General features: G+C 42.8%; 1 protein-coding gene across 13 annotated transcripts in view; it reads right to left on the minus strand.

Moving 5' to 3' along the window:
- The window catches only part of EYA1 (EYA transcriptional coactivator and phosphatase 1), a 395,631-nt gene that overhangs the window by 244,717 nt on the left and 135,016 nt on the right, over window positions 1-15,898 (minus strand). The gene's annotated exons all lie outside the window — the stretch shown is intronic.

Below are 15,898 nucleotides of genomic sequence, written 5' to 3' on the forward strand. Positions count from 1 at the left end.
TGTGACACAGATGTAGCTCCAAGAAGCAGTGGCAGGCTTTAAAGATAAATGTTATTGGATTGCAGCAGGAGCAAATTAAGCAGGAGCAAATTAAGCATGCATTGCTATTCAGAGAACAGTTTGGGTGAAATCTGATTACAAATACCTGGGTCCGGACTACCCAAAAATCATGTAGCATTGCAAAATCATTGCAAGTGCGGAAATAGCATTTGTGCATGTGAAATTGCGTTAGCTCTAGTGCAAATGCCATGAGATTTGGCTTTTCTGCAGCTTTGCATTGATAAATGCATTTGTGTTTCTTAGTGCTCCACTAATATGGCCCAGAATTTGATGTGAGTGAGCTAGTTTTGCAGAAACATGTAATTTGGCTTGTACACGTTGGTGCACTATACAATTATTTATTTTGTTTTTTTACACATTTATGTTACACTGGTTTCCAAGGTTGACTTTGGGCCTAATTTACAAAAGGTTTAGAACTGAGCAAATTGACTTTGCACAGCAGAAGTACACTTTGCACTGCTATAAACTTTAAAATTATGCCTCATACTAAATAGGCCTAATTTACAAAAACAGCACTTAAGCCTGCACTAAGTAGCACAAACGTGGTGCATTTTTTTGTAAATTAGGCCCTTTTTGCACGTTGTGCAAAGAATACGTTTGCAGTGCAAAGTCACTTTGCTCCACGCTAAACGTTTTATAAATTAGGCCCGGTGCAAAGTGTACTTTTGCTGTGCAAAGTCTCTTTGCTCTGCTCTAATTGTTTTGTAAATTAGGCCCTTGGACTCAATCAAATAAGACGTTTCAGTGGTAAATAGCACGCATGATGAATACTGACTATGGTAATTAATATTAGGGGTAAACATAGAATACATAATTTCAACAGCGAAACACAATACCGCCCGCAGTAAACATGGTGGTAAAAAGAGTAACCAGCAAGAACATGTCATTTGGAGGAGCGTGGAAGTGAACCTGCAGCAAAGCCACTCCTAGCTTTGCCACGGGCTCACTCATCAGCTGAGTGTTTTGGGATCACACATGACCTTCACTTATAGCAGCAGATGTTCCTGCTTTTCTACCTTTTCTAAAAGCAACCCTGAGCTAATGTTATTTTCAGCAGCAATTACTGCCGTTTTACAATTGTTTTGTTTTCCAGCAAAGAAACGTTTTGTACCAGGTAGTATTTCCCCGTCTGTAAAAGACAGTGCTCTACCCCAGGCATCAATTACAACTAGTGGTAATGTTACTACCCATTCTGTTATAGGAACAAAAAGTGATTTTTGAGCAGACACATCATTTTTATTTTGGTGAAGTGGCCACGCTAGAACGCATGTGTCAGGCCATACTAATTGCCAATGGTCCACTAACTTCAGTTAATAGGCTTGAGTGAAATGGGGTGGCGGGCCGTTACCAGCTGATACAGCTCACCATAGTAGACATGATTGGAATTAGCACGTTGACATGTTGCGACTAACTAATGGCACATTTAATGTGTGGGAGAAATGGCAGACACCAAGGAAAATAGAAAAGGGAGTTAAACAGGTGAGCCTCCTTTCTATTTCTTATGGCAGTTTATGCTGGGCAGCAGAGATGTGGACCCAGAGTGGGAAGCAAATCGGGCAGTTTGAGGAACACGCAAAGTTGTCTTGTTGGGGTGGGGGGCAAACCAGAGGAGGGCGGAGGCTAGGTTCAGGGAGCCGTGGCCAGTTATGGGGGAGTACTATGCTGCTATGCTGGTCTCGGGGAAAATAAAAGGTGTGCTCAGACTACTAAAAAAAGCCCACGTGTTGTTCTCTCTAATAGGTTGCTCCAGCACTGCTGCAGTGTGCTAAATGCACATGATAACTGATTAACACAGATGTGCACTTCAGCCTATCAGGACATACATGTGAGCTTTTCAGATGTACACCTGCAGTCTCTTACCTTATTTATAAAGCCGTAAGCTGGTGCAAGTCTGGAATGCCAGGAGCATCTCTGAGGTGCTCATGTGAAAATGCGGTTCACAAAGGTTTACTCAAGGGCATGCCAAATATGCTCCAGCCATTTCCAGATTTGCTACAACCTTAGGTATTGCGAATCAGGTATGAGATAGCATATGTCAATCAAAGATGGTCATGGGCATTGCCCCATTTTCCCCAGTGCAAATCTTTGGGAACCAGGCCCTTATTCCATTTGTTAGGTAGTGCTTAAGCTTTGGCTACCCAAGCTGTGTAATAAGATACGTTTCCAGAACTACAACTAGGTGTATCTTGTTATAAAGGTCCAGGTTCACTGCTGCCAAGGGGTGCGCAAGTACCAGTTGGGCAAGTAATGTGGTGATGTTGAGGGTGACGTGGTGGGTGACATCAGGGGTGGGGACGTCATTGTATGTGGCTCTGCTTGCATAAAAGGATATAGAAGCAGGCGCAGCACGATAAGTCTCATGGTGGAATGTAATGAAGGGTGGGTGCTTTGGACGTAGTAAGGGGTAGCTGTAAAGTGCCAGCAGCCGGTGGGGGTGGAAGGGGCCTTAGGGGGGGTTTGTTGAAAAATATGTATAAAGTAGAGAAGCTATTTTCTTGTAGGCCTATGTTTGGAAAGCATTTCTCGCAGACAGCTCACAATAAAAGAGCTGCAGGCCTTTCTTGTGACAGCAGTATGTAGTTTTAAACAGTCATCAGAGACAATGTGCAGAAATGTTGCAGGGCTGAAGTTTCCCAGGAGAACGCAGCCCGAGCAAAGTCACTGAACGAGATATTTTCGAGGCTAATGACCTGGGCACCTGGGGGCACGAGGGGAATTGGCAAAGAAACAGAAATTAAATACAGTTAATTAAACTCTAGTCACGGTGTGGTATAGGTTTTTGAGACTACACTTGGCAGCAGTACGTGAGAAGGGAGCTGGTGGGACAGAACATCGGGGTGGGGTCTATGGGGCATATGGCAGGGAGTCAATCAGCATAGAGAGGTTTTGGTGTCCCTAGGGAGCAACATTGCACAGTGTCCTCGCTGATGTCCGCGCGGTACATCATTGGTCGGACTCGGCGTATACGTCTCGCCCCTTGTCATCTCAAGCCTTTTTCTATATTGGTCATTGCCAACCAATGACAAACAAGTGTTTTTGACTGATCAGCACAATTACGTAATTGAGGGGCGGTGTGGAAAGGTTTACGATGTCACAAGGGGTGATGATGTGATTTTTTGCAAATGAAACTGTCTACCCAATCAAGATCACTTAACATATATATGCATACAGGGGACTGGCATAGTTCCACAATCAGCTCCTGTGACCTGCCCTAAAAATGTAACTAAAATGTTGTATGTTCATTTTGTAATTTGGGTATAAAATGTGCAGCCGCAGTGGACAGCGTTGACAGCTCATTTCATTAATTTCAGTTCCACATGGCTGTCTGAACCGTGCTTCCCAGCTGTTTGGGTCCAATACATCTGTGTTACTTATTTTTTATTTATTTATTTTATTTCTAGAGTGCTAGAACAAGAGCCCAAAGGCATAGCAGCGCTAGACTACATACGACACAAAACAAGAAGCGGGGAGTGAGGGAGAAGGCTTGGGTATGAGGAGAAGGCCAGAATAATTTGATTTGAGGCTACAACTATATGGAAGCCATTTGGGCTGAGCTTCCAGGTAGGATGGACTCTTGCCATATAGGCAGATGTGTGAGATGCAGAGTGTGCGAAACATCACTCTCTTTGCTATGGGAAGCCAGTGTAATACTCTCTTTGCTGTTGATAAATGATCAGTTTTCACATATCTACTACAACCTTCACTGTGGTGTTCTGAACAACTTGTAGACGGTGTAGCTCCCCTTTTCCAATGTCCAGTAAGGTAATGGCACAATATTAAGGTACTGGCACAATAGCCAAGGTGGCTCCCAGTGACAAAACCTGTCTAAAGTGGCACAGATGGTTACATACAAGTACGGTCTGATTTGTGCCAGTAATTTGATGTGATACGCCGTGTTTGACACTAGGCAGCTGATTTGTGCTCTAGGCACTTTCGTAAGGGTGGGTAGAAGACAGTCTGCTATTTGGCAGGAAGAGTAGGCTGAATCGAGATGGCAAAGCTTAGTGCTAGTGCCCAGGATTATATTCTCTATTTTTGAGTTATTCAGGGCTAGGCCATTATGCAGCATCCAAAGGTGAATTTGGTTGTACGCTGCATTGATGATCCCAGTGTCTTTGAGTTGATCACCTGAAGGTGGAAAGAGACACTGAGTATCATCACCGTAGTTAGCATAACAGATACTTATTGCTTGGAGTGCGCTCCTTTTTGGATTGGGTTTTTGTTCTTGTGATTACTTTTACTGGAGGTTCCCGGGTACAATCTAATAAAAAGAGTGTGTTTTTAATTTACAATTGAACTGCCAGGAACCTAGATTGTTTTTACAGCACATTCCTATCTAATACACTGTAGCGTCTTGGACGGATAGCTCAGGGGCAACGTGCTCGCCTTGGAAGCAAGACGACACGGAGCAACACATGTTAGATCCCCGGGTCCGTGCTTAGAAAGCTCTGGGTATTAAGTGCATTATAAATAACCAATCATATCATATCATAAGAGTAGTCATTAGGTGATCAATTGAAGCAGAAATGTCAGAGAAAAATTGGAATGGTAAAAGGCACCCAATGGTAAAGCAGAATTAGGTGACGAGTGCCAGTTTTATCGTTACATTGGCATGCTGCTATTTTATATCCGTTATAGGATAAATGTCCGTGTTCAACTAAAAATAGAATTAAAATTTACTGTAAAATGAACATAGTTTCCTCTCATTAGCAGTTTCCCATTTTTTTATGGGGACATAGGCCAAATAGGTCTCAGACTAGAAAATTGAATTGTATCCTTTCTAGTAAAAGCCTGGCCAGTGCTAGAAATACATTTTAATTACTGGCCAGGGTGGCCCTCGTACTACAAATATTTTGACCATTTCACCATTTGCAGCGGAAGGCATGTCTCTGCACGTTTCTTTTTGTTTTTTTGCTAGAAATATGCTGCCCTCCTCTAAAGGGACTTGCCCGGTGCCCCGCATGTGTCCTAGGTCACAATACAGAGGCACTATAGAACATGGCAGGGCACTCCTTCTCTTGACTTATTTAAGCCGAATCACTGGAAAAAGATTGGCTTTTCGACAACTTATGTATCACTGAACTACAGGTGATTTGGAGTTTCACTGGGTCCACTCTTCACATTCCGAAAGCACATTTGAGGGTGAAGATGGGGTTTACCCTTTGAATGGGATTCTAGATGATACATTGGAATGTCCTACTAAATCAGGAGATTCATACATTCTCCATAGGTTCTGCTATATTTAAAAAATCTCAGGTGATTGATCATTAGCTGGGAGACGTTCTTTGAGGACCCACTGGCGGTGCTGAATTTGAACTTAGAAAACTGTATTGCGTGGTCATATTTTCATCTACACAAAATCAGCAAAAATGCTGCTCTTAAAAGAGGTGGGATTACCCTATACATTTTTTAAAATCCCATATAAAAGCCCTGCAAGTTATATGAACGTTTACGTTGTTATCAAACTGAATATTATCATTTACGGTAGTGAAGCATTGAGGTTGCAAGTTTAGCTTGAAATGTGAGGTATTGAAGGACAGGCTTTCAAGTGAAGGCAATACATAAGAATATGAGTAGGCCCTTTAGCAATGGCCCCTTTTATTCTATGTTCCCTGGCTTCTAAACTTAAGCATTCTGTGTGATCTTGGAAAAATGCACTGTGTGAGCCTGTACAAATCATGTTGCTTCCCTCTGACCCTCTACCTTAAACCACCAGTGCTTCAGAACACGTCACGTACCATTTTAAGCACCACATACGTTGTGTTGTCATTCTCTACATAGCACTTAATGCTGCGGACTGTCATCAATGGAGCTATGAACAGCCTGAAAATGCTGCCTCCTAGACGTACTCCTGCATCTGTCGCCCCTGGGTATGATGACGGTCAAAGCGTTCTTCTTTGATTCCAAATGCACAGTACAACATAGCTTTTGCTAAAAGGGCGTATGCTCAGAATTAGATTGTTGTATGGTGGAACATGTCTTACAGTGCTTGCAAGTTAAACCATATGGCAATAAAGTCCTAAACATGTTCACTGAATATATGCTTACTAAAACAGAGTATAGTGTTGTAATGGGAGTTACAATTATTTAAGCTCACCATTTTCAGGATCCATTAGAAAACTGCTTGTGCCCAGACCGCTCCCTACATGAGCAATCGACTGGCGCACTGTGTTCACTAGCAAGAAGAACCTAGCATCCCAAATCAGAGAAGGATGTTCCCTCCCGCCTCATCAAAGCAGCTAAACAGACATGGCATTCATGCCACACCACCATTGCTGCCTAAAAACCACACTCATGTCATTAAGCCAATCAAACACAGATATAGCCTAATGACTTAATAACGCACATACCCACATGAAATAAATAACAGTGTCTCCGAGGGAAGGTCCTGGGGGCAGAAACAAGTTACTGAGGCAACGAATTACCTTTGTTCGCGCTGATATTTTCGCTTGTAGCAGTATGCTCATGTTAATATGCACGCTTGTATATGTTCTCTACTAAATAGTTTGCAAAATAAAGTTTAATATATTGTTGCTCTTCAAAGGGACGCTTTTGTCTGCGTTCCTCTAGGCTACTGGAATTGGTGCCAAAGGTTTTTTTTTACATTTAAAGCTACATTGCACCTCGTCAATCGATTCATTGTCAAGTTTGGATCAGTTATAATAGCTGGTGCCAAAAGTGATTAACGTGAATACCTTCCACTGGTATCTTGCACATCGAAAATGAGAAGGATCAAAAGGGACCACATATTAGGAGTGCAAAAGACAGGGCGATCACTGGGCTCTTTTGAGCTTACCCAAAACAGCCGGAGGCATAGATTCAGTATTAATTAGGCAAACAAGATAAGTTAACTCTCGGCAAGCTCCGATTTAATGTGACGAGCGTTTTAATTAAAAGCAGCACGCATCACAGCCATGCTATGGACGTGATGACGAATTTGCCGGCATTGCAATATTTAATACCTCTAAAGGCAGTTACCATTACGGCATGCAGTAAATTACTGGTGATAAGAAAAGTCTGCATGATTCCAAGTCAACAGACTTTTCTGTTATTCCCCATTTAGAAGTCCCTTAAAACTCCACACGGATGTTGCATTACCTTATGCGTCATTGACGCACGTGGTAATGCTTCTGTGTGGCAGCGGAAATCAGGTAGAAGAATAGTTTGGATAAGGAAACTCGAAGATTGGTGGAGTGGTAAACCATCTAGCATTCGAAAATACCAGAAGCATTACCGCCTCTGCCAAATTTATAATCAGGACCTATAATTTCCCAGCTCAGACATCTGTACTGTGTCAGAATCATGAATCTAATTCTTAAAGATTTTGATCTACTAGAAATTTGAGTAGACCCAATAGTAGGCTGTTTGGTTATCCCTACATAAAATTGGAGCTTACCCAAAGTTACGCTTTCATTTTTATATAGTTATATAATGCCAAGAACTAATGGAACAAACTCTATATGGTAGAATGTTGTCTTACAAAGCATGACCCGTTGCAGCCTGCACTGACAGCTGGAAGAATAAAACCCAGTTGGGTAGGTTCAATGGCTTCTCTTTGCAAACACAATTACAATGTGATTATCAGCTAAGCCTTAGACCAATGTGCTTTCATATCTCCCTATCTCACATATTATTAAAAGGCTTATAGGTCACTATGTGCTCTAGCAGCCAAATGTGATTATACCTTGATACGCGTCCTCTATGATGTCACCCAACGTGGCAGACTAAAACCCTTTTAAGGGTGGGGGTTGGTTAAGGGAACATATATAAAAATCTATTTTTGCACAGTGCACACCTTATGGTTCAGTAACTCTTGGTATTTGAAGGAACATTTGTGGGGTGCCGGGGAGAAAAACAACCTTGACACTGGGTTGTATGAATCTATGAAAAACCAACAGGTGTCCATACACTTATGGGACACTCAACAGGTGTCAGGGTGTGCAGGGGATGGGAGTGTTCCATAAGTGTATGGACACCTGTTGGTTTTTCATAAGGGAACATATGTACCAATAGATCATATAAGTGTTAATAATTTCATTGGATCCCCCTTGTCTGTTGTGCACACCTCAAACTACCTCTAAACACGTATAATACTGATTATAATGGAAAAATGGCAGCATGTTGGTCTTTGCAACATGTATGACATGTTGCTACATAGACCCACTGATTGGCATGCTTTCCCAACCTTGAACTTTCGGCTCGTTAGCAGCACGTAAGCAAAATGAAAATCAGGTGCCACAAGCAACATGAGACTACTCCCTACTTTCCGAATTAGTCCATCGTTCCTCATCGGGCAGGCCCCAAGCCAAGGCTTCTCCTTTGTAGTTGACCTCAAAGCCTGCTCTCTGCTCTGGGACATTCAAGGGATTATAGGCACACTATTATTTCCGTTTGGGCTTAATGAATAGCCCTTGTTTACAACTTCTGAATCACATGTGAGGAGACCACACATGTGTCCATCTCGACCTTCTATTTACTATTATTTGATTCAATCGAATTGGGTGACATTACCCTTCTTGGCCTCTAGAGACGTGCATATTACATTTTACATGAGTTTTTTCGCATCTTTAATGGTCTAATACTTGGTTCTTGACGATGTTTTCTCCCACAGTTAATCTAAGAGAAATATGTCTTACAAACGTGACATCCTTTTGAATCCCCTTGTGGCTTGCAATTATTCCTTGATCCCATACCAATAGAATCCTCTTTATTCCTCACACAAAGCTGTTTTTCCAGCGTCTCCTGACTCTGCAGCCCTGGTCTGTCTCCAAGGTAGCTTGAACGGTTTTAATTTGAGTCCAACATCCATCTTTGGGGTATCCGGTCATTGCATCTAAAACAAAGCATTGACAAACCGTACCATTGAAAAAAACATTGAATGCATTTTTTTCAATGGTAAATGGTTTAGTGTAGTAAAAATGTGTTTTGAACCATTAAAAAGGGGGCTTGGGGAGAACCCCCCTGGGGGGACCCCCCCATAAAAAAAGAAGAAAAAAAAGAAATGCATTCAATGTTTTTTTTAGATGCTTTGTTATAAATGCTATGGTTTGTCGATGCTTTGACTGTTGATGCAATCACTAGGAACCCATCTTTGCATCATGGCCACTCTAGCCATGTTCTGTTTTCCTCTGCAGTCTCACCTACCTTGTGTTTCTGCATATATACATTTATTAATCAGCAGGTTACTTTATCTTCTTTGCATATACCATTCCTTCATATTCGATTACATGTTTCTCTTGTTACTTCAGTTAAATCCTTATTTTTTGAGTATTTGTATATCGTTTCAGTAGGTCTCAGTATCTTTCCTCCATGACGTCACTCTGCTCTTGTCAGATTTCACTTATAGCTCTATGATGTCCAATGGTGTGTACAGACATCCTCCACCCTCTCAGTGGGAGGGTACATTTGATACGGTTGTCTGAGTGCATATCGTCTCTCATACACTCGATGCAGTATTGGGATAATACCTGGTGTCCCACATAGGGCTTTTCTCATACTGTTCCAGTTTGATGGAGGTGAGGGGATGGGAGCTAGCAATAACATGTCCACCTGCTCCTCTACAACCACACAGTCCATACCAACTTTCCCACAAAAATAAACAAATCACCTTAATTTTGGGAAAAGCAATGACAAACAACAGACAAACATTTGAAAGAGTCTGTCTGAAGTTCGACCACATGGCTAAAAAGGGGACACATGGCTGGATCTCTCATTCGGTCTCTAGCAGCTTTCAGTGAGGCATGCTGTCATTGCTGGGGGCATGTGAAAGATATTTAGAGAAGGGATAATGAACTGCAGTCTATTTAGAGTAGTTGTAGCAAGAAGGGTAGGAGGAAGTAGCGCCGGACTGGAGATGCAAGCAGAGACTGAGATTTAGGGTTGGTTTTGTTTAGACAGAACTGTATAAAAATGTCAGTGATATGAAGTGAGTGAACAAAACAAGTGTTACCACCATACATCTTGAAAGGCTAATTTGCACACCAGCCAATTTCTGTCTCTTTAAGCAAATTGATGAGACACATGCCATTGGGTGACACCTGAAAGGTGTAGTGGGAGGAATCATGAAACCTTGAGGGTGCCTTGGGGAAAGGCATACTCACCTGATTTTGCTGGGAGGTAGCAGCAGTGATTCAGGGGTGGTTGGATAGGACATGTACAATCGAGTGACACCTGGGAGGATGCAGCGCTGGCAGTGAGTTGAGAATTACCATCTGGCTCTGGAAGAAGAGAATGTCTTTCTCGAGACGCGTCAGCCATTTTGAAGTTGAACTGTACACTTTTTTTGCCTATTTTGTTTTGCTCATTTTACCATTAAATACTTCTTTGTATTACAGTTATATGTATAGTCACTTTTTTCTGAATTTACAGATCCTAAAAATCTTGTATCAACATAGTTTTCAGTGAATAATGACTTAACCGTCTCTTGATGGGATTGTAAGGTGTGCAGGGAATGGGAGGGTTCTTCTTACAGATCCTCTTTTCTTTGAGGAGGAGCCATGAACACCAAAGGGCAGATTATGGGAGAGGAAAACACACTCAATTTTGCAGTGAGGGAGCAGCAGGTATTCAGTGAGGTGAGTGAGATAGCACTCAGTGTCCATTTCCTGAAACAAGTGAATGAAATCCATGCCATCAGATGACACCAGGAAGGAGGAGCCATGAAACCCTGTGGGCAATTTATGGGAAAGTCATGCTCACCTTATTTTGTTGCAAGAGAGCAGCAGAGATGTGTGGAAGGCAGCAGGTGACACACCAGTGGGAGTATGTCCCCTAAAGTGAGTAGACAAGATATGTGCCATCAGGTGACAGATAGGAGAACGAGTGGGAGTGGGCAATTTTTGAGAACAGCTTCTTTAGAGGCATGCTCACCTGATTTTGCTTGCATGTGTGTACATCTCACAGATTGATTTATTAACAGGCTGTTAAGTCGCTGGTAGGCCTGGATGAACTTCCTGCAAATAATCTGAATCATCTGAATTTTGGGTGATTCGAACGTCACATGAACCTTTGGAAAAAATCATCTTAAATTCAACCACACGTCTAAAAGGGAGGTCACATTCAGTCTCAGGCAGCTTTCAGAGAGGCAGGAGATTGTTGCTGTGGCAGGCGAAGGATATGTAAGGAAGGCCTAATAAATTGGAGAGAATTTAGGGCAGTTATAGGAAGAATGGTAAGGAGAGGAAATGAGAATCGGAAGCTGAGGCAGAGAGAGGTAGGATTGGTTTTGCTTATGCTGCACTGTTTGACACTTTCAGTGATTTGGAGTGGGTGAACAACACAAGTTTAATCACCAGAGATTTGGGAAGAAGGATGACACACAAGTCAGTCTCTGGCTTTTGAAGCAAGAAGGCAAGGCACATGTCGGTGTGACACCTAGGACAATGAGCAGGAGGAAACATTAAACCCTGAGGGCAGCTTGGGGAGAGTGATACTGACATGATTTTGCTGGGTGGGAGCAGCAGAGATGCAGCGGTGGAGGGTGATATATCAGTCAAAGTCTGTCTCCTGAAGCAAGTGAATGTGACATGTGCCAGTGAGTGACACTTGGGAGGATGAGAGGAAGGAGCAGGGAATCCCAGAAGGCTCTTTATGGGAGAGGCATGCTTGCCTGGTCTAACTAGGATGGGGCTGCAGATTCAAAGAGGCAGTTGGCACACCAGTCATTGCATGTGTCTTGAAGCCATTAGATGAAACGTGTGCCAGTGGGAGACACCTGGGGAGAGGAGCAAGAAGATCTTGGGATCCCTCGGGACAGCTTGTAGGAATGGCACACACACACACCAGGTTGTGCTGCAAGAGAGAAGCAGAGATTTGGCAAGGGAGTGGGTGATACATATTAGGACACATTTGGAACAACTTATCAAAACCCAAATGAGGTAGGGGCAGGGGAGACGTGTTCCTCGTCTTCTGAAGTTGCACTTGCTTTGTGCACTAGGAAGGTCAGAATTCCATGTCACCAACCGAAGATATCATCAAACTGAGCTACATGTTCAAGCACAGTAAAATGTGTGGATATTGCAGAGGAGGTATCTGTTTCAATTCTTTCCACTATCTCAGGGGCAGAAGTGGAAGGTGTGCAAATCTTATCTGTTGAAAATCAGGGTAGATAAACAGTTGCAGTACCTGAACTGTGGGTAATGGTTTAAAAATCCCACTTCTCTATTCTGCTGCCCCTATCCACTGGGCCAGACAGTAATGATGATGAACTGGTTGAAGAGCTGGAAGATGATCTAAACAAATACTATTTTCCTTGAGATTCTAGAAGGGATCAGTCATTGCTGTTGGAAGTAGCTATACTATGAAGGTGGGGAGAATGCACCACAATGCAGAGAAGGAAGTATTAATTTAGGAATGTCCCATGGATATACAGTCTCTTTGAGAAAGAAAAAGAGATGAGAAGGAACATCACATAGCATCCAAAACACCACCAGTACCACCACTACCAGGACCTTCTACCCATATGAATTCAGCCTGTGTGCTATGTCAATATGCATGTCAAAAGCATGGCAGTAAGTCACAGAGAATAAACAGCAATTAGCTCTGACCATTTACACACATACATTGGTGTGCTGAGGGAAGACAAGGACTAACTTGGGTACCACATCTATACAGTCCCATATGCAGCATCACTATGCACAAACATAGGAAGACGTCAGAAGATCCAAGGTACATACATTGCTGTATATCAGACAAGCAGCATACTCCCACCAGTCCGAACATGTGCCCCTAAGTATACATCTGCCTATCAGTGCTTGGGAGTAGAACATCGAGCTCTACCACCTGGCCCCTATTGGTGAACAGCAGTGATGCCTCATTGCATCAGGGCAGTGTTGTGGAAGCATTTCAGTGAAGCAAATAATAACACAAGTACCATAGCAGGCAGGGCCTGCTCAATGTTAACCTACCTATAATGTTGGCAACCAATATCTTGCCCTACTCATTTGTGGAAAGCTCTGTATTCCAGCACCTTATGGTAAAAGTTGATCATTGCTGGTAAGCTCCCAGCTGATGTTTTTTTTCTCTTACAAAGTGATACTTGAAATGTACAGCAACATTATGGGCCTCATTACGAGGTGGGCGGTAAGGGGTTAATGGCGCCGGTAAAGGTACCAAAGCCATTAACCCCATACCGCCCTATTACGCGGTCTGCTTGCGTGATCCACTCTGGATGTCTGGTTTTACCAGATGTCCTTAGCGGGTCCCACGAGCGGCCCAGCATGCTAGCAATGGGCCCGTCATTAACGGGCCCATTGTTAGCATGCTCCTCATTCCCATTGAGCCCTATGGGGGCTCAAATGGGAATGGGGATGATCCGGGTCCGTCTTCCCTGAATGGGGAAATACCTGGGCCCTCCAAGGTCTGAGGGCATGGCTACCTCCAAACTCGTAATGAGGCCCTATGTGTACAGTGGGTAGGCATTTCAGCACTGAGTGGGGCTGAAATGTGCTCTCCAATATGAACATGTGGACCAATGGTCAGAGCATTGACTTCATGACTGCCACCGCATATTGGGTGGCTGTTCCTTCCTCAATCAGTCAAGAGGAGTCACAGAGTAATTCAAGAGGGCAGCAGGTTATGTAATTCAACACCAGGCAACCTTGTGCATGAAATGATTTCAGGGTATAGCCACGGGGAGTTGACATATGTGAGAAAGCCAAGGAGTTGGAAGCTCAGTGGCAGCTCAGGCCTGGTAGTTTGTCTTAAGGCTTTGTTGCAGTAGGAAATGGTCAAATGTTCTTGTTGCCTTATGAATTTGTAAGACAATGCATGCCCCCTGCTTTGCACGTGTCCTTGACCTCGCGGTCACACTCTTTTTAGAAAATGTGAGCCAGTGAAAGAAATGAATGCTGGGCCCAGAATAGCAGCATCCATTTCAGTCAGGCTTAAAATGCCAAAAATGCACTGGACCAACGGTAAAATCGCTCCTCCTGAAAACGAAAATGCAGATCCTTCTCTGCCCAACCCTTCATCCCCTTTTCCTCCCTGCATTTCTGTCCCACCTGAACTGCCACAAATGGCAACACTGAAAACCATGGTTGTATGGGCTCACTGCTGCTAAGTCCATGAACCAACATGTTTGTACACTGAGAACCAGAGAGAATGAATCAAAACCGAAAGTGACCCAAATGAACAAACAAGGGAACAAATAATCCTAAAAAGTGCAAGTAAAACCAAAACTAAAACACTCCTTAATACTTATTCAAAACTCGTAGTATAAAATAGAAAAAAAAAGAATACATGAACAACACGCAGAAGGGAAAGGGTACTATTTTGTGCTTTTATAAAAGGACACCAAATGGCAAAGATACAAGGTGAAAAGGCAAAATGTGTTTCTATTTTTTACAATAGAAAACTAACAGAATGCACTGTCACGCAGTGAACAAACACTTAGACTAAGGGGAGCAACGCATTCGTTTGAAAACCCCATAAACCCCATAAAAACCTACAAAAAGGCCAAGACAGCGGATACCACTCCTCCATATTCCTCAAAAGATTTCTCAAATGCTCAGAAATTTACCAAACAACCTCCAGTAGAGAGACTGACCTGTGCAACACTTTCCCTCACACCCTTACTAAATCCACAAAGGAACAGGAAAAGTATATGGGTCTTATAAAAGGGCACAAACTACTTTTAGATTTGTGGCCTCTAATCGGCTGCATTGGCACAGAGTAACTCACGGTTCACCTGACAGGACCCTGCTTGACTAGACAAACCATAAATAATACATTTGTTCTTCATCATGAGATCTACTTCTCCTGAGTGGATCCCAAGTCTTCAAAAGAGACCTCGAAGTCTGCCATGAGTTCATCAGCGATTAGTCAGCACCAAATACCAGTCCCATTCTCATGATAGGGCTTCATCTTCAGTACAAGATTCGCCTGATATTCTGGGTCCATTTTGAATACAATTGTGCAGGTTTAATCACTACTATTTTAGAGAATCCACGGCTTGTCACTGTGTATATGAAGATTATCAGGAGAGGCTTGTGGAATTGTGGATGTGGATGCAACAATATCAGAATTGTATCCCTTTTTTAACCAAAGAGATTGCTGTTAAGCAAGGTAATCAATGTCCACATTGTTTTGTCGTATTAAAAACCAGATTAATGTATGGTGTCCTGGTCTCTGCTTTGCATAGCTGCCTGTTAATGAAGGCAAGACACTGGCATGTACTGTACCTGTATGGCTAAATCATGGCTGAAGAGGATTAGTACTACTAGTACTACAATTGCTACCAATAGTTTCTGCTGCTACCATTACTACCACTTGCATGTCTACTAGAGATAAAACATAATATTATTGTTATCATTGTTGCTGCTATCAGTACTATTGGAACTAGTGCCGCTACTAATTTATAGCCTGAGCCTATGGGCTACATCAGATATTAGAGGTCCTGGCAGCCTGAATAGGTGGCCCAAGCACAGCAAGAGCATTGCAGAAAAATTTAAGAATTTAACAGATGTGAATTTCCACCCAGAAAGATGCAGGGACCAAAACATTAAGACCTGACACTTTTCATGAATGTTAATAAAGTCTTTCACATGCTTCTGACTGACACTGCCAAACCCCCACTGGCTTTAATTAGGCAAAAGCTAATTGCCAGACGGACTCCAGCCCAGCTCCATCAGCCCTAGAAAATGCACCAGGCTCAAATGCTTCCAGAGACTTGTGAGGGTCTCTGTCTCAAGTCAGGCCATACCTGTCCTCGTGATATCAAATAAAATCCCAATGGGGTATGTAGGGAAATTTATATTGAAAAAAAGTATGCAAAGAAAGAAAAGCACCGGCTTAAAAACAAACTGGTGAGCTGCAGCCTCTGAATGGTGTCCGAAAAATG

This window comes from Ambystoma mexicanum, chromosome 5q, assembly GCF_040938575.1.
Source record: "Ambystoma mexicanum isolate Mex_15411 chromosome 5q, UKY_AmexF1_1, whole genome shotgun sequence".
Classification (NCBI taxonomy): domain Eukaryota; kingdom Metazoa; phylum Chordata; class Amphibia; order Caudata; family Ambystomatidae; genus Ambystoma; species Ambystoma mexicanum.